The 23,748-nt window shown below is 40.5% G+C and overlaps 1 protein-coding gene across 5 annotated transcripts in view; it reads right to left on the bottom strand.

Moving 5' to 3' along the window:
* Nucleotides 1-23,748, bottom strand: part of ERBB4 (erb-b2 receptor tyrosine kinase 4) — a 553,845-nt gene that overhangs the window by 59,269 nt on the left and 470,828 nt on the right. The window lies entirely within an intron of this gene.

The following is a 23,748-nucleotide window of genomic DNA, read 5'->3' as shown; positions in this document are numbered from 1 at the left end:
GTGTCTCACTGGAAAATCCAGAGAGCAGACAGCCAAATCAAGGGAATGCTGACATATCTGTGCTCCTCCTTTTATGCCTCTGGTTAAGCACACTGGAAAATCCTCATTAGCTGCCAGTTTTAGCTGAAGGTCTTGTGCACCAGGCTAGCTGAGAATATTAGGCCTCATTAAATTAAAAAAAAAAAAAAAAAAAGTAAAAGAAAAGAAAGGAAGAAATATAGCTGTTGTAATACTCCATTGGGTTTGTCTAATTCTGAATTAATTGGTACCTGTGTAACAGATCTCTTGCATTCCGTGTGGAACTATTCCAAACACGGGCGCTTAACACAACTGAACACGGCAAACACAATCAGCCCTTCATTTTGATCCTGCCAATGCTGTCCCAAAAAGGCTCTGAAGGAAGAAGACAGAGACTTTTCATGGCCTCCCAGCAGGTGAGGCAACCCAGAAAATGTGGCTGTGGTGGCAGGAGCATCTGTGTGATGGGGAAAGGCTGAGGGAGCTGGGGCTGTTGAGGCTCGAGAGAAGCCCCAGCTGCCAGGAGCCCCCATCCCTGTCTGTCCCTGTCTGCAGGGAGGGCTCAGAGCGAGGAGCAGGCTCTGCTCTGGGGGCCCAGCAATGGCACACCAGGAATGGGCAGGAACTGATGCCCAGGAAGTTCCACCTGAACACGAGGAAGAACTTTTCCTGTGGGGTGACAGAGCACTGAAACAGAGACCAGAGAGGGTGTGGAATTTCTCACTGTAAGACCCATCTGGACACAATCCTGTGCTGTGTGCTCTGGGATGATCCTGCTGGAGCAGGGAGGTGGGACCAATGAGCCACTGTGCTCCCTTCCAGCCTGAACCATCCTGGCATTCCATGAACCTGGAATTTTCACCCTCCTTCCTGGCAGCAATGCAGAAGAGGGTGCTCTGCAGGATGGTTGTACCACCTCCACATAGATGGCATTAATAAACACAGAGCTGTGTACTAAAACACATCAGCATAGACCTAGAGAGCATCAACACGTGGCAGAGAAAGAGCAGGAACACACAGTTTATTCTTTGCATAATATTCACAGATGTGATTTGGGGTTTGATCTGTTCTGACATGTGATCTCTCCCATGGCATTGCAAAGTAGTGATATAAAAATACCACTTGAAGGCACGTGACATCCTTAGGAAAGGCAGTTGTGCCAATCAGCATTGAATGGAGATGCTGCTGGCATGCAGATTTTTAAAGGAAAGTATCTCATTGGCATTCCTTTGTGTCCAGTGTGCCTCAATTAAAATCAGTCACTGTGCAACAACTAAAAAAAAAAAAAAAAAAGAGAAATACCGACAGAAAAATAAAGAATGATTTTATAGCCTCATGCTTGTGGTGAGTAGGATCTGTGTGAGGATTATGATAATTCTGGCAAAATTAATAGAGATTATCATGCTGTAATTTGGGGATAGACAGTGAACTAGAACAGAAAGGAAGATTCTGGCCAGGTCTCTGTTTCTCCATGGAAGCCCCAAGGTTGTGCTGCAGAACACTGACCATGCTGACAAGGGCTCCAAAGCCCTGGCAACCTTCTCATGAATTCCCTCTCTCCAAAGTCTTTAAAGGCAGCAGGATGAAGAGTCATCAAGAGTTTAAGCTGGAAAATGTTTGAGAAAGGGAAAGGATGCAGAGCTCCACTTTTGAAAGTGCTGAATGAGATCCTTTTACTTCCATTAGCAGCATTGCAAAATGACTTGAAATAGGGGAGGGAACAGGGATTTTCACTCTTTGCTCAGCCTGAAAGACTTAAAGTTAAGTTAGGTGGCCTAGTACATGCTTTTTACTGCACACCATGAAACTAAACCTCAGTTTCCATTCTCGTGTCCATCCTGGCTCTGCTCATTTTTGCTGATGTGCTGTGTTCTCTCTTTCTGCCCTGTTCTGCCATAGTGATGTTTCCTTTCCCTGGATGTAAAGAATTAATTCATGAACTACAGCAAAACTAAGCAATCAGAATGCAAACCAAGAATCAACACTGCACTGGAAAGGTGAGGTTTTTAGACATCAATGTGCATGCCAACTTAATTTTCCCTGTCCAGAACCAGTTTGGCCTCCAGAACCTGGTTCAAGAGGACGAAAGTTCTCTGGAGGGCTCTGCATGGGAAAAGCTGCCAGTGGTGATGATGTTTTGACAAAAACATGCTGTCACCACCCCCATGGTCAAGGGATCTCTGACACTCCCCCTCAGCATGCCCCAAACAGATCACACAAGCTGTAATATGCTCGTCCTCATGTCCATGGTATCCAACCAGGTCACCTCTTCCATTCAGGAGTGTTTGGGCCATTCTGAGTGACATTCCCAGCCTGTGGAGATCATGGCTCATTCCTCTCCACCACATGGCTCTCTGCATTCTCTTGACTTAGCAGGTTACTCACTGACAACATCTTAAAGTGATTTCTGTCTCTTTGCTCTCCTCAAAGCCAGAAGAGACAGGCATTGCTCAGAGCTCTCCTTTGTTTTCTTCCTGCCCCTCTGGAATTACCATCTCTGTAAACCAAACAGGAGCAAGAGAGCTACAGGCCTGAGCTTGAGTTCCCTTTTCTGACACCTCCTGGAATCTTTGGGAGCTTGCACAGCTTTGGATGCCTTGGTGCAGCTCTCCAGTCTCCACTGCCCCACAGTCTGGCATGCACAGACACACATCCAGGCATTCCTAGAGCTTCAAATCCTGATTTTTTGGCTGGTGGAAAGAGCAGCTTTATGGAAAACCCCTCTGAAACAGACTGTACATTCTGCAAAATGGCCTCTACAGCAAGTAAATAACAAATGATGTGATCCTTGTTTTTGATTTACACTGCAGTTTCCTTTTCAGTAACATTAGTAACTCTTTGCAACTTTACTTTTTAGTAACTTTTTAGAATGCTTTCACAGCGTGTTCATTGACTCAACAGTATTTAATAGGAGGCTTATATGCTATTTTCATATTCAATTATGAATTAAAATGCAAACTTCTTTGTCTTTCTATTTTTTAGTTCCTCTAACACTTTACTATTCAAATTTGTCTTTAAACAGACACACTGCTTCAAATTTTTACATTAGGAAATGGGGCTATACTCTTTCTTGCCTGACTACTGCTCTCCTCCTGGCATCAGATTAAAACCAAAACAAATCAAACAGAACAAAATAGTGAGCTAAAAAAAGCCCAGGCACAAAATAAACACTGACCAAGACGATTCCTGAGCTTCAATTATTCCATGTTCCTTCATCTTGCTACATACAGCACATTTAGTTGAAATAAATAGAAACACTTATATTTCACAGTCACCTCTGTCCATTTAAATGGCAAAACACATTTGACTTTGTAATGAACTGCAGAGCTGTTTATATAGTTCCGTGTTCTGGAATTAAGCAATAGACCCCATGAAATCACTCATTACCACCAAGTCTGCTGATTAGAGCCTCAGGCAAGTGTAAGGGCAAGTTAACTCTCTAACACCACAGTTTCCAGGCCCAGAATTGACTCATTCCCAGGTCTTTCTTAGATATGTCATTATTTGTTAGATATGTCATTCCTTCCAGGATGGAGCTTTAACAAAAATGCCTTAAAATTTACATCTCTGACAGATCATTCATTAATAAACGTGAAGAGTAAATACACAAGGTACAGTGTCTGGGAAAAGACTGTCTTCCTAGAACAGCCAAAATACCAGGAGAATCTTCATTTGGAGTTACAGTCTCTAGGCCAGTAACAAGAAGCCTGGCAGGCCTGCAAAACTGTACCCAGGACACACCAAATGATAGATAGCAAATTTATATATGATAGATATCAGGATATACTGAATGTCATCTGCCTGTGTTCAATAGATCTGATTGACCTGTGAATGCAACACCTCAAGACATTGGGAAAGAGGGGGAATGTCCAGCTCTACTGGAATCCAAGGGGGATAGCTGGGATGTCATTCCCATCTTCAAGAATCACTTAATTGTAAAGCAAATTCTGCACCCCAGATTTACCAGATTACCTTCAGGAGAGGATCACAGGCTACTTAAACATGGTTCTAAGCAGTGAATACATTCAATAAACCATTTTTCTCATTTTATGTTCAGTTTGTAAGTGTATATATATAATTACACCCAGTTATGTAAATATTTGAGGATTATCTCCTACGGATACTTTGTTTACAAATCCGTTACAAAAACACCCCCACTTTAGTTTATTTAAACCAAGAAGACTGACTTGCTTTTTTACATATATCCAAAGTTGTTTTTTTTCTATTAATATAATGTCTGATGGACTCTGATGGCGGATATCACAGCTGCCAAGCTCTTAAGACTTTGATTTTGTGTCTGCAACTACCAAGCTGTTAAGGCCGTGGCTCAAAGCAAGTCTATTTTCAGTTTTTCTGGTGTACATCCAGAAACAACCATATTTCACACAGAGCTGATACCAGTGCTCAGACTTCTTATCAACCGGACGTTTAATACCGCACGATAACATCGCAGTGTGCTGTCAGTGGAATCAAAATGTGAATTCGCTGCTGGACAGAAGGAGGATTTATTTTCATGCTCTCTAACCACACACAGCCACAGAAATACGTATCTGTGGGACACAGAGGGAGGGAGGGAAGGTTTTTCAAAGGTACAAAGACAAATTTTCTTGCTGGTTAGATAATATATAATTATATAAGGTGGAAACATACCTATGCACTTAAATGTTTTAGAGAAAAGTAGATACATAACTGAATAAAATGGTATGTGTAACACACATAATTGAATAGAAAGGTATCTGTAACACTTGCACTGGATAGCATGTTCAAACTCTTCTGCTCAGAAATGAAACTGAGGCAGTGAGTTGAAAACTATTGCCTGTTCTTGTCCTACTCCTGACATGGAGAAGAACACGCAGGAGCAGAAATGAACCCGCACACGTTATGTGAGCTCTAAGGCAGAGACAGAAACAAACCTCTTCTAAGGTCTCCTTTGGGGAGGTGGCAGCTCCAGGGAGACCCCAGAACTATCTGATGCTCGTGTCCTCTCCCAGCTCAGAGCACAGCCTGCCTCCCACTGCAAGGCTGTTGGTGTGGCAGCCAAGCCTGACAGGAGAATGACGGCAGCTCTGGAGCAGCCCTGCTGCTGCAAATTACCCTGACAGCCGAGGGCTTCTGGGGGAGAGGGGATAAGCCACGCTGCTCAGCCACCGGGAGCTGCAGTAATTAGCTGGTGTAATGAAGAGTGAGGCAAGGAGAGGAGCTGGGGATGGTGCAGCGCTGTACTGTCAGCAATATCGTGCTCCCAGGCTCCGCAGAACAATGCCCTGCTGAGCCCCCAGTAATCTCTACACATGGCTACCCATGAAGAGAGTAATTAAGAAATGTCATTGCCTACTTGGGAAAATACCACTGTGTCTCAAAAGAATGATGATAATCTCCATAACAGCCCTGTTCTCTCTCTCTCTCCTCTTTGTTTTGGTGGGGAGTTACAGCGCAAGGCTTTTGTTCTTCCGTTTGTCACACACCAACCCAAACAAAGCTGCGCTGGCTGAGCCCGGACAAAGCTGAGCTTGGAAGCGAGTGCAGACTCTCCCAAAGTCTGTAGTAGAAGGGAAGCCACATCTGCATTGGGCATCCCAGTGAAAAAGTCAAAAAAGGAGTGTTTGAAAAGTCAAAAAGGGGTGTTTGAAAAGTCAAAAGGAGTGTTTGAAAAGTCAATAGGCGTGTTTGAAGGTCGAGCGCCAGGCACAAGGCGAGTAAAATCTTATAAACCCAGGTCAGCGAAGAGCAAGCTTTGACAGGAACTTCTGGATCCAACAAGATTCCAATGATCTGGTGAAGGATGCTGCTACAGACCTCATCCAAGGGCCAGGGGAGTCCATGCAGGACTGCTGCTTCAGGTGAGACTCCTGAGAGCAGCATTCCTATGGAGGTGTGCAGTTGTGTCACCTGGCAGAAATACCAAGGTAAACAAGACAAGGGCTGTTCTTTCCAGCACCGGGCCAGGCTTGTGTCATCCTTCACTGGGTGATCTTTGTTTCATCCTCATTCTTTATCAATCAGCCTGAAAGTCTGTCCCCGTTAATTGACGCTGTGAAAACCTATCTAAATCTGATCTTAGTCGCTGTGGCCTGCAGTTTTCTAATGGACAGACAGACAGACAGACAAGAAAGGTTTTTCAGAGAACTCCATACTGCCAGAGAGCAATTCCAGGAGTCCTGGAGGAAGCTGGAAACATCTCTGCCATTCTTTCTGTCCCTGCCTCCTTGATGTCCCCCACTGGAACTGCACGAGAGCCAGCACGTATCTCGCTTGTCACAGCCGTACCTGTATAAATATCAGCAATCCCCTCGCACAAGGTGTGATTAATTACACAGCAAAGATCTCAGAGAGGAAAAAAAAAAGGGTTATTGCAGCAGTCTGCTAATGAGGCTGATCAATTCAAATGCTTTCTTCCTTCCCCAAAATTTCGTTGCAGGTTGTTTACTCTGCTCTCTGAAATTAAGCAGTTGTGTCTACACAGCTAACACACCTTTGATTCTCCAATTCACTGAACATTTGGATTGTACTGGAAGTAAATATTTGCAGCTGGTGAGTAGACAGTTGAGAGTTTAAACTTAACTATTGCTATTTCTATTTATTCCAGCCTGGTTTTCTGCCACAATGGAAGGGATAAGACAAGAAAATTTCATCTAAAAGGTATTTTTTTGGGTTGCACAGTGCTGAAGGCTCGGGTTCCTTACTGTGGGTTAGCAGCTGCCAGCACAACACTGAGTCAGTACCACCTTTTGGTAGAAACACAACACATATTCGTGTGCCCTGAGATTCTGAGTCATTTTTTCTGCAAGTACAATTACATCCAGAATGTTGATGCCATGGAAAAGTAATAGATAAAATTAAATTAAATTAAAATAAAATAAAATAAAATAAAATAAAATAAAATAAAATAAAATAAAATAAAATAGATAAAATAAAATAAAATAAAATAAAATAAAATAAAATAAAATAAAATAAAATAAAAATTAAATAAAATAAATTAAAATGAAATAGAAATTAAATTAAATTAAAATCAAATAAAAGATAAAAGATAAAAGATAAAAGAAAAAAGAAAATAAAATAAAATAGAAATTAAATTAAATTAGATTAAAATAAAATAAAAAATATAAAATAAAATAAAATAAAATAACATAAAATAAAATAAAATAAAATAAAATAAAATAAAATAAAATAAAATAGAAATTAAAATAAAATAAAATATAAAATAAAATAGAATAAAATATAAAATAAAATAAAATAAAATAAAATAAAATAAATAAAATAGAAATTAAAATAAAATAAAATATAAAATAAAATAGAATAAAATATAAAATAAAATAAAATAAATTAAAAAATTAAAATAAAATAAAATAAAATAAAATATAAATTAAGTTAAAATCAAATAAAAGATAAAAAATAAAAGAAAAAATAAAATAAAATAAAATATAAATTAAATTAAATTAAATTAGATTAAAATAAAATAAAATAAAATAAAATAAAATAAAATAAAATAAAATAAAATAAAATAAAATAAAATAAAATAAAATAAATAATAATAGTAAACAACACCCCCATTTTCCAGCCTCCACTGGTTCTGGTGACTGTCATTCTCCAAAGGAGCCTGATGGGTCCCTGTTAACTATGTCTAGCTTCCCAATTTCCAGACATTAGCTAGTGACACTGCTGGTTTTAGCCTGGCATTCCCCCTCAGGATGTAGCTGAAACCAATCAGGTAAGTAATTAGGCAAAAGACGATCACAGTGAGGTTAAAAATATAATGGGAAAATGAATATTTAAAAAGAGCTGAATACACAGTTTGGAGAAAATGGAATTGATGGAAAATGACAACTCCTCACGGGCAGAAAGAAGCTGGAAAAAGTAAAGCTTTTTTAATGGCTTTTGGAAGAAGGGCAAAAGTATTTTTAATTTTTACACTGAATTACCGCAAAAATAGTAAGAAAAGATTAAAATCAGTTAAAAGTCCAAATGGAGAATTACCTCTGCAGTAGACACATAACCTAGCCTGATAAATTTGCAATCCTTGCAAAGGCTATATTAAGAGTTTTAGCTCTCTCTGTATCTCTTCTTTGCCTCTTTCTACAGCAAACGCATTTTTCTTCAGCTAGGGATTGGTGGGTTTGTAAAAATACAAAGGCAATTTTCTCCATGAGTCCTAAACTTTCAGTAATGATGTCCCTGAGTCTTTTATTCTGAGTAAAAGTTACAGAAAAATAGAAGTATTACAGGGACATGTGCAACTGAGACAGCCTGCAAGAATCCTAAATCTCCTTTTGATTCCAGGTACAGAATCAGTTCAGAAGCTGTGGGCTATGCCCCTCCCTGCCCATTTATGTTATTCTTGTGTCCAAGGGTCCTGAACCAGGTGTTAGCAACAAACTCAGATAATTTGGATGGCTTCTCATCAAGTATGGCTGGCCAGGAATCCTTGAGGAAAGCAGTGTCCTTTGGAAAATGGTTTAATACTATTGCTACAGCTGACCTCCCTTATTATTTTTATTTAGCTTGAACAAATCCCCGCAGATGCTTTGACTCCAATGGATTTTTCTGCGACTAGAGGGGATTTGCTCACCTATTTTCAAAGGGATTTACAATAAAACACAAAGCTTTGGGTCTATACTATTTTAGCTAAATACCTGACTGAATTGAGAGCTACAGCTACATCAATAAGCTGCTCCATGTTCCAGCAGGGCTCCTGAGGAGAAGAAACCACAGAGTTTCAAAGCACTGGAGAACCACTTGGCTGAGCACTCCAGGCCCCTGTAAAACACTTATTTTGTGGGCTGCTTTGCTATGAAGCTGTAAAAAGAGAAAGGGGTAAAAAATGGACGTGGTAAAGAAGGGGGGAAAATTACATTTAATAGGGATATAAAATTTCACCTGACTCAGATCAAATGCTTCTGTCATTGCTGTCAGGCAAAATTATGGCATCAGTATTAACAGTGCATGCTTTAGAATCTGTAGTCCTACTTTTCATATTGATTTGTGGCAAAGGGTCAATACAAAATCCCTAAAAATGTACATATGTGTACAGGTTTGGATATGAGTGGCAGACAAGGATGCCAAGCCTGTGTGTGCAAGCATGTGCATATTCTGCTTCATTTTTCTCCTGTTTGCCACATGAACATCTTTTCAACCACATTCATTATTGTGACAACAGGTTGAATCCGCAATTCACCATCTGCCTAAACAACATTAACCTTCACGCAACCTTCCGTTCTCATTGTTTGGCTTTGCCTGAAATTCAAAATCCCCCTAAGAGAAGGTGGAGGGACAACCCTTGCAGTTGGCATCATCTGTTCTATGAGACACACCTCCAGCTGGAAAGCTGCATTTGGGATGGATTTCCAGAGTTTCTCGGTGTGGTTTGGGCGCGGTGTCGCAGACACAAGCGCGGGAGGAACGGTAAAAGCCGCCCATTAACGGCTTCAAGGTTCATTTCGCGGTTTTGCTCGTGAAACTGCCACCAGGAAACTGAAGCGGTTTTTCTCAGGCTTTTGCAGATTCTGAGATTAATATTTCTGCAATATTGAGGATATCTTTATATAAATTGTAAAGTTTTAGATGTTAAATTGTCGTTTAGATAGTGGCATTTTTTATAAAGCAGTGGCATTGAATTGCTTCTCAACTACATACTCGGCACACTTTGATGCAGAAAGGAGAAATCTAGGAGTGCTTTGAAAAGCATTTTTAGAAACAATACATGGTTTATTCTTCTTATTGCTGAAAAGAGCATGCTGGGCCTTGGCTTTCCACAAATGTACAGCCTTTAACTTCTTGTGCTGCCTCTCCTCACAGACCACACTGCTCCATGCCTTCATCCTCTGCTCAGTTCCAAACCGACCTCTCCACTCTCACTACCAATACCCATTAACAAAATATATTCATAAATACTGTACAATTCGCTTCCATCATCCACTAACACTCTGCACACAGAAACTAAGCTGGAGTGACTGCTCTCTGCCCCAAACACCTTTTAAATCTAACCTTGTAGAAAGGAGGTTTTTTGTAGTGGTGATGTGTGAGTCCACTTGTCCATATTTTACCTTATTCCCCCACTGTGGAATTGCATTGGCACAGAATGAACTGGTGTGGAATTAAGAGACAAGGTGGCCACTATAACCAAGCTCCTAAATGTGCTTGGATCTCTGGGAAGGCTGGATCTGGGTCTGAATTCTGAAATTTCTGCTCCTCTCTGCTCATGACCGAGGATGTGAGCCACCAGACCTGCTCGTAGGAAGTGCAGTCCTGGGAATGTTGGAGTCCCAGTCCTGCAGAGGCTGAATGAGAAATCTGAGGATCTAGACACCAGCGATGGCAAAGATGTGTCACTTGGAAAACAAACATCTTTGTTTTGTTTCTGCATGCTTGTTTGCTCTAAATGCCTTAGCTAAGCCTCAATAGCAATATTTCACTGTGAGAACATTATCTCCTGACAATTATGCAATTCTATTAACACCATTGCCTTTTTAATCTATGAAAGGTTACATTAAACAGAAAGAAGACACACAGGAGACTAGAGAAAGGAAAGCACCTAGCCTTTCAGGAAAAAAAAAAAAAAGAAAAAAAAGATTATTCAAATGATTATCCTGACATTTATTTTTATATGACAGAAAATAGAACAAGAAACATAATACTGTTCCGGTGGCCTGAATGCCAGCAGAAAGTAAATTAAAACTCACAAAATAAATGCAAATGACAGGAAAGATTCTTCCCTCTGTTCAGATATGTTTACAAGGACGGGGTGAATAAGATTAAATGGGAAATAGCTATTTTGTGGAGCTGTTTGCAGCAGCCATTACTCAACTGGCTGAAAAAGCAGATGGAAGAGGATGATTTAAGGTTTGCTACCTTACAGAGACCCCTCACTGCCTAAACAGTCAAGAAAAAACCAAAAGCAGCCACCACTTTTGAAATATTAGCAGTGCAATAGTCTTCAGTGCCATAGGGTGGAAAACATCTACCATCTGACATTTATACACTGCCCAGCACTGGATGAATATTCCAGCAAATTTTCCAGCAGCAAAACCCCAGGAGCATGAATTCCAAACCCTTACACCCAAGAGAATTGCCTGGAGTAAAGAGGAGCTCCAGGCTTTCTCTGCACCTGGAGGTTGCAGCATCACAGTGCCGATGAAAACACGACAGCTGCACAGAATTTGCTTATTTTTCTTCACAAAGCTGGGGAGAAAAGCCCCTAATTAAGAATCCAATAGGTTAGACATTGAATTCTTTGCTCAGAAGAATTCCTAATCCTGGCTGCAATTCAAAATTGTCTCAGTGTCCAAATATCCCATTGCTTTAGCTCCTCCCAAAGTGCCACCTTCCAGATGGGGTCGCTGGCCAGCAGCACATGAGCCTCTGGAAGCTGAAAAATGCTCCTCTGACTCCCCAGGTACTTGTGGCTTGAGCTCTTAAAATACCTCTGGGAGAAGGTAGGCAAATGCATGGAAAAAAAAAGAGAACTGTGCATTTTTCTTTCTAAAGCTGAAATAAACGTGCACACATGTTTTTTATCAAGTATGGGCAAAAGACAATTGAGACAGCAGAGAATTGACTGATGCTCCACTGCAATGGACTGGCTTTTCTGTCTCAGAGATCCCATTAGTTATTAGCTAGGATTCAGAAAAAAAATCTGTTTATGGCCATTATCTGTTCAAGTACATCTGGAATGGCTTCTGACCTGTACTTAACTGGCTCTTTGCATTGCTCAAGGACTCTTTATCCACCCTTTCCAATGCTATCCTGCCTTTGTGCCCGGTGTAGGAGGGATCTGCAGCCACAGTCCCACAAGTACAGATGGGGAGGTTGCTCTCTCTGTGTTCTGTCTCTGCTTGAGAGCTTGCACAGTGAATGGAGGAGGCACCTGGAACAGGAGAGAAACAGCTTGGGAGAGCTGGCACTGCATTCTGCAAAGGCTGAACAACTGCAAAATTGCTAAAGAATTCTAGAAATTGCACCCCTATTTGCCACTGGGGCAAAACCACTAACAGCCTGGTTAGGACACGCTGCAAGTGTATTAATAGAGGTATTATGAGCTTGGAATTCAAACTGCCACCAAGCAAATCCCATTTCCTTTGAAACTCTGTATATTCAGTCCTTTACAATTTTTTCAGTGTTCCTCACCTCACACTTGCTCCTTTCCTAATTTTCACTTTGAGATTTGCGCTCTGCACGTGGCTGCTGTCAAAGGTAAAGCAGTGTCAGTAGTTCAGTATGCAGGGCCAGTGTAAGACATGAAAGTACAGGAGTACTTTATTTTCTAGTTCTGATAACGTTCTGATAATCTCCATGAATTGCAAATTTCTAATTTTTATTTCTAATGGTGCTCCTCACAGAAGAATTTGCTTGCCCTTTACTAAGCAGTCAGAATTACACAGCCTGGAACTCCACTTTCTTACCCTTCTTTACTTCATCTCAAATGACTCATTTATAATAGAAGTAGAGGGCAATGCCTGTCACAAGTCACAATCAACAGAGACCTACCACTCAGAAAAATCATCTACAGAATGTTATTTTTGTTGTTACTGGACATTACTTGGGCTTGGAATACAGAAATTAGACAACAGAGACACTTGTACCAGCCCACATGTTCTCTGTGAAGAGCTGTGAGCAGACACAGAAATGTCAGAAGGACCTCTCAAGGTCACTATTCCACCCTCCTCCTCAAAGCAAGACTTTCACCAGTGCTGAGTCTCCTATTTAAATATTTTTAATTTTTGTTTTTGTTTTTGAAACAAACTAGCGATTGGCAAACATTGTGTTTTCTAAATGATTTCTTCCTTCATGGGCAATGAGTAAAAGATTTATGAATAAAACCATCCCTGGAGTACAAAGAGATCACACATCTCTCTCTAGCTGTAAGGCCTTTCACAGGATCTGTGAGGTGAGCAGTTGTGACTTCAGCTTAAACTGATCTAAAACCATGGAAAAAATGTCACTCCCACTCGCAGTCATGGTTTTCCTACCAAAGTCTGCTCAAAATAAAACTGACCACTGAAATAACTGGTTGCACCAAGACAATAGGGCAACATTGGAGAGCACCACATTTTATCTTACTCCAGGCTGAGGCTTTCACAGAAGTCTGAGCTATTTAGGCACTAAAACTTTGTTGATATTCCAACAACTCTGTGATAGAAGTGTCACTCACACACTAGCATCACATACACACACCAGTGGCCAATAATGACACATTTGGGCAATATTAATGCAGCTTGTTACGGCAGAAAACATAAATTAGTCCCTGTGGGGATGAGTATTATGGGCTGTAATTTCAGCTCAAGCTTCTATGACAATACAAGCCAAGAGACTGCAGTCTGAACCACGCTGAACCTAATGAGACATGGCAGCTTTGGAAAGCCATCTTTAGTTTTCCTTGTAAATGGCATGGGGTCCTAATAAATGAAATGGTTTTACATGCCTTTTACCAGTTTCCACTAAGGCTAGTTCGATTTCAGAACTCATTCTTTAATTGTGATGTTATCTGAGAAGAAGCCTTTCTAAATGCCAAGGTAAATGAGTATCAACAAGGTGATGGATGAAAAAAGGAATGTACTCTGCAGGCAGACATCAGAATACAGAGACATATTCAATTACATAACATTTACCTGGGCTCTTATGTTCCAGTCCTACTATTAGATCACCGTGCTGAAGCCCAGACACTTTCAAAAGATTGTAGGAAAATCTGCTTGCTGGAATGGGAAAAGCTTTTGGTATGCAAACATTCAGAGGAAGTTTTCCTCTGACTGCTAATTAGGATGAAGTGCCATCCAGCTCCATATGGTACCCAAGTACATTAGCACCCTTGAGGCAGAATTACCTGACTCATTATATGGCTTAGCAAAAAGTGTGACTCTTCTGGAGATTGCTGATGCTCCACATGAAGGGCTGGCTTTCCTCTGGGTTTTCACTTGTTTTTGTTTGTTTTTGTTTTTTTTTTTTGCTTTCTTCCTAAAGAATCACAGGAGGTACTTGGCAATAAGCCAGGGATTCTGTTTTAGAACCTGTACAGGAGACACCTACAGAGTTGTTTTTTTCTGTTATTGAGCCTGTAGTGAGTATTAGAAACGTCAGAAAAAGTAGTGTGTTACAGATCTGCTGAGGTTAAAATACCTGCTGTTTTTAACAATCTCCAGTTGCTGCTGGGCTCAAAATACCCATTAGCTGTCTCTCTTCAAGGCAGTGAAAGCTTATGTTATCAATTATAAAAAGAAGACTACTTGTAAGTCTCTGCTATCCATTTCAGATAAGTTTTGGCTTCATAAACCAACTATGGGCCAGAAATGATGTGATGTCTCCTGTCAGCTGAATCTGGAAAACCAAAGATTTATATTAGCCAGTGCAAGCCCACAGACACATATCTGTGTTCCTAATCATTCTTACTCATGGTATTTGTGACTATTTTAACTGGCTCAAACCTTTTTGACTTTGCCAAGTTATGTTTCTCCTGATGTGAATAGAGAGATAATGAATTTCTTTTTTTTTCTAAATGGTTGAGATGGAAATAAAACATGCCCATGTAATTTGAGAAATCCAGCTACATGGTGTATTCAACACCAAGATTTCATCCTGACTTTTATGCATATTCCACATGTATTGAGGCAGGCCTTGTCACATCTCAGACTTGCCACCTGCCAGCTCTGATTTGATAAAAAAACCCTGCTCCTGCTTGCTAGAACCCCTGTGAGTGCACAGCAGAACTGGTTAACATAAACCACCTCCATCTAAAAAGTTTACCTAAAAGGGAACTCACACACCCACCCTGTAACACACAGCTGAATCTACCACAGATGCCAATTTGCACACTCTCAGGAAACCAAGGTGAATGCTGTGTCTGGAAATTGGAATCTGACTCCTGCATTTCAGGCTGACACAAATAAACAAACCCACGACAGGTCTGGAATACATAATCTTATGAAATTCAATTAGAAGCAGCTGAGCAGTAACACTTGGTACGTGTACAGTGCTTTTCACTACATCCTCCAAATGCTTTATTCCATTAAGGGTGCAAGGCCATGTGCTGAAAAGAGTTCAACTCCTGTGTCTAAACCTCATTTAAAATACAGCCCTTTCTAACCTTGTGTCCTGCCTTTTGCCATAAAGTTCCATTTGAATCACTGCCTTCTGAACCAACACGGGGTGCAGGAGCCACTGAAGGAGGCACGGCGGACCAAGGCAGGTTTGAGCGTAGGAATCGTAGTGGCATTTTGCTGCCTACTCCTTTAAAATGTAAGTGATCTTTTCTTCACCTTAATTTGTTCTGAGGCAAAAACTCCAGATTAAAAATTGTGTCTCCTCTCCCTGTGTGCAGCCCAGATGGAGAGAAAAGCCATCAATTCGTGGATACGATGGGGAAGCAGAAGGCAGCTCCTGACAGGTCTTGCACACAAACTGACTGTGAAACGAAAAACCCTCCGAGGTTACCTCTAGTGAAAGTGCCAGGTGACTTCACAAGCTTCACTCTTTAGCTAAAAGCTACTTCCCACCTGCTCTCACAGAATTCCTGCACTGCATGAGCAGGAGACCGACCCTGGGCACTCCTGCAATATTCCCTGCGATGCATCTGCTTTTCTGCTTCTCATTTTCTGCATTCCCAGTCGAGATACACTCATCACAACATTGTACCTTACCAAGAAAATAAATTCAAGAATGCCATGCATATTTTTTTGCATTTTTTTTGCTGGGCAAAACACCAAGGGCCCTAATATTTTGCTGCCAATACAAAACCATGCATGTGCATGCACTAAAAAAAGAGCTTTTATCTTTTCTCTTGAAATTTCCCTCCCTTTCCTCAAGGAACTGTACATATTGTTATGACACGTGATATCCTGTTATCATTCTGTAATCACAATGTGACATCATATAATAAAATACATAGTATCAGTAGTATCAGTTTCTTTTGCATAAAATTTTACAATCTTATCAAGCATAAAAAGCATCTACTACTTAAAGAAAACTGACACATCCTATTTCTTTTTTGAAAGCATCTCCCAGTCTGTGTGGCAATGAAGCAGGCACTAAGAAGCAGTATATTCAAAAGCTTTTTAATTTTATTTTACTATATATTCTGTCAGAAACAGATATGTTATCCTATGATCCACCTGACATTCCATAGCACACCTTCCAGGGAATAAACTAAAAATTATGGATGTATTTAAACCTAACTTGCTTGAGTGTACTTCGAGATGAAATATGCCAAGGGCATTTTTGCAGCTTCTTTTGGAAAGTGTATTCTTGTTCTCTATTCAAATGTTAAAAGTTCTGATCAGGCAAATGGAGACTCCTCATGTGTTTTTCATCAGGTTTTTTTTAATCTGATTCACGAGACAGCCAAGGTAAAGACTGGCAGTCAAGCTGAAACCTGCCCCAAGGAAGGTCAAACAATATTCAAACAACCCTGGAAATTTTTACATAAGCACAAATCACCAGGAGAATTGGGCTAAATCACAACTTACTCTAAAACACCCCAAATCTTGGACATGATTCTGCCCCACAGAGGGAGCCTTCCTAACTTGTGTGGAGGCAGCACAGAAAATGGTGTTAGACTGCACAGGGAAAGTGCCAAAAGCCTTCTCACTCTACAGATCTTTTATTCATTATTGTTTTCTGCAAATTAACCCTGAAATAATTGTGTTCTGTGCAATTCCTGGCTCTGCCAGAATTCCACTTAGCTCTGCCATGGTCCTTGAGGAAGCACAGTTCTAAACCAAGCCCAAACAGCTTCACAATTTTCTGTGAACAAAATAAAACACCACAAATTAAATCTACGCTTATCCCAGTTGGGAGGCAAAGCAAAAAAAAAAAAGCCCACAACACAGTCCCAATATAGACCTGTCAAAACAAAGTTTTCCTATCATTTCTATGATTAAGCTTCCTTTCTTTCTGACATTCATGGTTTTAAAATGAGATGTAAAAAGGTTTATTATTAGTCTTAGTCTTATATTTCAAGATACACAGAGCTGTATAGAGCGTAACACCATTATTAAGATTTTAGTCTCAGAAAGACAGAACAGTGTATGGGAAAGAAAGTCAAGTAAAAGCAAAATTGGAAAGATTACAGAGAAGGAGGTAACAAGCTGTACTTGTACGAAGCAGAGTAGAAAAGAATTCATAACTAATGGGAGGGATGCAACAATGGTGATAGACAAAAATGAGACATTATCCTGTGAATACTGGTAATCCAAAAAGATGTGTGTGTCTGAATATCTCACCAGGAACAATGAGAGCTGGAAGGCAAGATAGATAGGGAAAGACTAAGGAAACATAGAATAAATTCCCTCTTCACTAAAATATTGTCCAGGTGGGCGAGCTCTGAACTATAATGAAGTGTTTTTTAAATGTAGCCAAAATTGGAGACACTGTTATTTTATCTTTTCTCTGAACTGCCAGTTTTGCAGAGTGTTTTGAGTCATTAGTCTCCAACACAAACTAGAACCCTTAAGTTTAAATGTAATAAAGTTTTCATTAAATAATTCCATTATGTGTTGTTTTTTTTTCCCACCTACTGTACACATACTTATGAATTACTGATAGCAAGCCCTAGGCAAAGGCAAGGGGAAAAGAGAGATGAAGTGAAAGCTTCATTTTCTTTCTTAGGGTGAAGCCTGCTGAACACACAAGATTGATTCTGATGTGTTTACTCACAAGAAGAGCATCATCATTTCATGAATAGCCTGGCTGATTTCAATGAAAACTGACTGATGCATTATTCAGTTCAGCTAAGGGAATGAGAATCTGATTTAATTTGAATTAAGAAGGAGTAAGGTGAGAAAGTAAGAAACAGAAAAACAAGAAACAATCCAAAGTGCAAACCACAGCTTGATCTCTATCTCCTGAAGCTCCAAATTCCAGACCAGGGCTGTCTCTGAGCAATGTGTGGGTACACATTCTTTCATTGTTTGTTCTTGTCCTGTCACTACTCAGCTTTAAAAAAGGGAACTAAAAGCAACTGTGTCATCAAATTGTGTCCCTTGAAAGTGCCATTCAGTCCACACCTGCCTCATAAACTTACCAAGCTCCATCTAAAAAGTCATTAATTATCTTTCATTATTTTTTTACTGGCTTTGAGCACCTTACCACTTACAGTGGCTAATAACCTTCTTCTAATCTCCAGTCTAAATTTATTTTCAGCCAGATAAGACTCATTCATTCTCATGCCACTGCTGGTTTTTACCTTACACACTTGCTTTCCTCTAGGGTATTTAACCATGCTAAAGTTGTAGCTAACACACAGCATACAAAACTGCATTTAGCTCAACTAAACACAAACATTTAAACTCTCTTGTTATGAACCTCACATACCCCCAAACCACAGCAGCTTTTACAATTTGACTTCTTTTTCTGGATAGAAGTGGATGCTCTTTGCTACTATCCAAAGGAGATAAAGTCAAAACTTTATATAGTGATGACAACACACCTTGTCTACATCAAAAGTGACCTGTCTGGTGTATTTCAGACTTATACTTACCTCTAAGTGAGACTACAAAGCTTGTATTTAAGTCCAAAAATATGGAAAAAAACCCAAGCAAAAACCCCAAAAAAACCAAAACAAAGTCATTGCAGAAAGAGTCACCCTTCAGTTCAGAAACACCAAATTCTCTGTTTGTCTTGTGTATATAAATAACATTTATGCCTTGTGGAAAGAAAAAAAGTTGTTCAAAGGCTAGGAAATGAGCCCTAAAATGTGCAAAATAAGGTTCCCTTCTCTAAAACTGACCTGGTTTATGCATATGAAACAACCTAACAAAATAGCATTTTGGAAAAAAACAGCTCAAAAATGCTTCTGAAAGACAGCTGTATTTTTTTCTTTCAAAACATTTTTAAGCATCAATTTAAAAAAAAAAAGTCATACAAAACCAAAGACTTTTCAAGGCTCCTGAAAAAAAATCATAATTTGGAAAACTCAGAACTGCTCAGAACTGTTTCAGTTCAAGGTAATGTGTTCTTCTAATGCTTGGTATTTTCCATGGGACACATAACCCAGTTTTATTTCCCCTCTAATAAGAAGATATGAATGTGTTGCAGGAGTGTGGAATATGATCCCCTCTGCCAGCATAGATTGTAAATAAAAACAGAAGTAGCAAGGATTTTATTCTGGCCCATGGGCTATATATATATATATATAAAATAATACATATTCTATTATTATACAATAATACCTATTGTATATAATAAGAAATTTATGATATTATAATTTTATTTACAATAATTTTAAATAATATTATTAATAATAGTGCACATATAATATATATATTTATGTGTGTGTGTGTGTTCCTTGCCCCTTGTTTTTTTACTTATCCAAGCAGCATAAGTCTTGTTATAAAATACAATGTTGAGAGAAAGGTACATACTAGGGGAAAATGCACTTTAATTTATGGCTATACAGAGAGAATAATCCAGCTTTGGTTTCTGAAGTTCTGCAACTTAAAAAAATAGCCAAATACATATATTTCTGGAACAATAATAAAAGCTTTGGGCTGAGACATTTTATGCCAAGTCACAGTCCTGCAGAATTTTATGGTTGAGTTATAAACCTGAAAAATATGTGCTTATAATGGAAATCCTGACAGACCCTCGTAGGGGCTCCTGTAATATCTTGAATTTGATTTAAGAGTGGTTTTCAATAATGCTTTCCCAAGCCAGTCTGTTGGTGACTCCTAGGGAAAATGCAATGTTGAGTGTGTTCCATGTCCCCAAATGCAGCTCAGAGTGCTTGATGAGAACGCTGGGGCATCAAGGCAAAGCCTCCAGAGCTTCTGTAGCCTGGGGCTGTCAGGTCTCTAATATCAGAAACCCCATAAATGTCAGGGCTAAGTGCACCTTTCATTTAACGAAACAATAAATTGTCTGTCTCCGTGCAATAAATCGCTCCTTTCTGTGCCTCCACAAGGGCTGATGCCATTTGTAAATGACGGCAATTCTGCTTTGTTTTTTTTTTCATCCCCCTAACAATCACGAGCCATGCTTTTGGGAACGCTGGATTTTTAGAGAGAAGGGAAGAGGGAACCTAGATAACCCAAGAGTCAGATGAAAACTGGAGAAATTAGGATTATAACCCGCTAGAAACCCGTCCCATCCCCCAGTATAAAACCCTCAAAACCCAGTGCTTTATTATTTATGATTATGAGAGAAATGAAGGAACTGAGTCCTTTCCAAGCCCTGGAGTGAGACAGGACAGCATACAAACTCTGATGGGTGGCAGACACGATGCTCCTGGGCTCCTTCAGAGCACTGAAAGGGAGCCAAGCAGCCAGGGAACGAGAGTGAAGGAGAAATGGTGACACTGGAGAAAAAGCAAGAACCAGGTGCTGACACAAGGCACTGTGAAAGCAGGGGAAAGGCAGAAGTAAGGAAAGCAGAAGAAAATTTCAGCAAAAGAAAGACTGGGAATTTAGCGAGTGGACGGTCCACCTGAGATGAAAGGAGAAAGGGAAATGAGAAGAACTTGGTCAGCATTTAAGATGATTAATTTTACAGCTGGCCTGGAGGCCTCACAGCTATAAATAACCCCAACTTTATAAGTGACATGTGGTTGATTACATAATTACCTTGCTTATGTAACTCAACCAGTGAGGCCCCTTGGAGAGCGGGCGCGACCGCCACGGATCCGGGCCACTATTGGCTGGGTGGCCAGGTGGCAACTGGTTTGGCCAATGGGAATTAACCACATATGCCTTCTGATCTATAGCAGGAGGAGAGGCTCAATAAAGTCGGCTGTTGTGCATGAACCCACTGTGGTTTGTGCATCTCCCAAAGCCTGTCACCATTGGACATGAAATAAGGAGCGTGGATTCAATTCAATAGGCAGCAAGAGGATCATCAGAAGGGTGTATTTCAGAACCTTTCAGCTCCTTTGATATATATATATATAAGAAAAATATATAATATATAAAAATATATATATAATATATTATATATAATATTTATAATATTATATATAATATGTATTTATACCTGTTTCGATACAGGTTTAACATGATTAGTAAAGAGAACAACACCTCTCTAGTCCCATTGGTGGAACAAGAGAAACACACTCAGCACAGCTGTTTTGAGAACTGTAAGATATTTACAGAATTAGTCCTTGGGAGAAAATGTTCTCAGGAGACTTTCCCTTGGGAACAGATCGGACACTGACAGGCTGAAAAACTCTCTCAGACTCAGAAAATTGGGTCCACAACAGCCTTCCTTTTAATACTTTCCCCAGGAAACCTTGGTGGAGTACTGGGTTTGGTAGAAAAGTTGCTAAACTGGCTCAATACTCCAGAAGAAATGACTGATGAGCAAAGGGGAAGGAAACTGTGTGGAATTCTCTATAAATAGGTACATAGTTATGCAGAAAAACATACCTGGCATGTGGAAAAATAATAATAATGTCTGAGAGGATCAAAAGAAACTTCCTCATCATCTCACAAGACACACCAGTTCATCAAAGCAAGAAATCTGAACCATCTACTACTTAGAAAGGAAAAGCTGGGATGAAGAAGTCTGCAAGATCCCCTCAAAGTTTGCTGCAAGGGCTTCTCAAGTTTGTAGGAGCTTTGGGAGCCACCCAGAAGGGTACCAAAAGTCCTTGGGTATGGGCAAGGTTGGGTAATGCCTCACTGAGACTGATGGCGTAATATTTCCTGGGAGTGAGAGCTCTCCAACGACACCAGAAACGGATCCTTCCTTTCCATCTGTGAATATCCAAGCTTTCCAGCTGAGTGAGAAAAATAGTCATGACAAACAGGAATAGGAAAAGGAAATTGTAGAGGGATTCAAGAGAGGAAGAAGACACTTTTGCCCATGTATTTTGATTTTGCTTCACTACAAAATTAAAGCCTTGTTTCAATATGGTTTTAATTTCATAGGCCTTGGTTTAGATCCTACTCTTCTGTACACTGCACTTCCTCATGGAGCAGCCCCATTAGCAAACTACATTTATGCTAATGGACCTGCTTGCAGTGATAATTATCACAGCCCTTGGCCCTGCTCCTGGCCAGGGTCAGCGCATCAGGAGGGACTGGAAGGGCAGCATAATTACACAATTAGCCTTGTCATGGCAAGGAGCTCTGGGAACAGAGACATCTTGAAGCTTAAAATGTGGACAGCTGATGGATGACTGTCATTAAGCTCCTTTGCTCACTCCAGGATGGAACAGCCATTGAGCTATAGGGTAGGCTTCTTTAATGAAAGACCTTGAACCACAGCCACTGTCCTCCACCTTTTCCCAGCCTGTCCAGTTACCCCCTGTTATCCTCTCGTTTCTCAGAGCTTCTCTCTCCTCCCATCTGTAGCAGAGTAACACAAGCTGTCTCTCACAAGTTGTTCCTAATCCATCAAGTCTTGATGGAGAAGAAAGACTCCTCAACTCACAGAGCAACCTCCCTCGCCCCCAGCCCTCCCTGCTCAGAGCCTCCCTCTCTGCAGACATGAGGAGTGCAGGCCCAAACCCACTGGATTTAGGATGCTTCTGGATCAGCTTCAAAAATCAACACAGATCCTTTGAACTTCACATAGCCTGTGAGTTTATACCCAGCAGAGAATTGCAGTAATAAATACACCTTCCCAAAAAAGCCTGGCACGGAGAGACAAGCCCTCCTTGGCCAAGAGGGCTGCAGGAGGGCACAGAGCCCTGGGACCCACACCAGCTCAACAGGACAGGTAATGGGGCAGCAGAAAGGAGCTTTGCAAGAGCCTTTGGTTTGGTGGCTCCTGGAGGCTTCCACTGTACCTCTGGAAGGGGATCCTCAGAGACAGCAATGACTCCACAAGTGTGCTGCAAGAGCGCTCGGCAGACTTGGAGACGTGCATCTGCTTCGTTAAAATTTGATCCCCAAGTTCCTCTCTCTTTTTCCTTCCTAGAGTGTTTTCAAACATTGTTTTCCTGCATACCTGGATAACCAGTGCTGTGCAGGGATTTAGTTAAGGTAATTTGAGAATTATTTTATATTGGAAAGGTATAAAAAGTAATCCCCTGAAGTACTTGATTTTCCTTCCACATCATTCCATTGTAACCACCTACTTCTGTTTTACCTCGTTAGTATTCTGAGGGGCTAGAAAAGAACTATTACAGTTCAGAACACAACAAAACAGGTCTGGCAGGCCCTGGGGGATACAGGGCAGAGCAGTGTGGGGCCCCAGCTGAGACCCAGGAGAGCTGAGCTGCCCTCCACAGGCAAGGTGATCATAGGCAAGCTGCCCCATGTTAGGAAGTTTGCCTCCTGACTTTTCCTCTGCCTTGACTTCTTTGGGGCAGGAAAAGTTCCTCTGGCCTTGAACACTGCTCAGCAAAATGAGTGCAGATGTAATGCAAATCAACAGCAGCAGAAAGAAACTGCAATTGTAACAAAATTGTCCCAAATTTGTTTTTACAAAACAGTAAAAGAGGAGATGGGAGTGCCCAGGTCTATGTTTAAGTTAGCATAGTTAAGTTTGTGTGTTGGATGCAATGTTGCAGAAGCAAAACTGCATTTCTGTAAACCCCTGAGAGAGACAGAGAGTTTAGCACAGCACAAAAGCCCACTATCATAATTCCAACAGAATTCCAGCTCATTTTCCACTAGTGCAACAGAGGGAGGATACAGCCTCAAACACAGGTCCCTTAGATAACCTCACCCAGTGGCAGAGGGTAAGCAACCTTTCCTGACTGAAACCCTCCAGCTGTGTATTCCCCTCTTGAAGGCATTTCCCTAAGAATGTCCCCACCCTCACACCTCCAAGTCATGTGTGTGGGTGTGTTGGGGCAGCCCTTGCTGA

This window comes from Cyanistes caeruleus, chromosome 7 (genome assembly GCF_971803275.1).
Source record: "Cyanistes caeruleus chromosome 7, bCyaCae1.hap1.1, whole genome shotgun sequence".
NCBI lineage: Eukaryota > Metazoa > Chordata > Aves > Passeriformes > Paridae > Cyanistes > Cyanistes caeruleus.
This window is presented reverse-complemented; position numbering and strand designations above follow the sequence as displayed.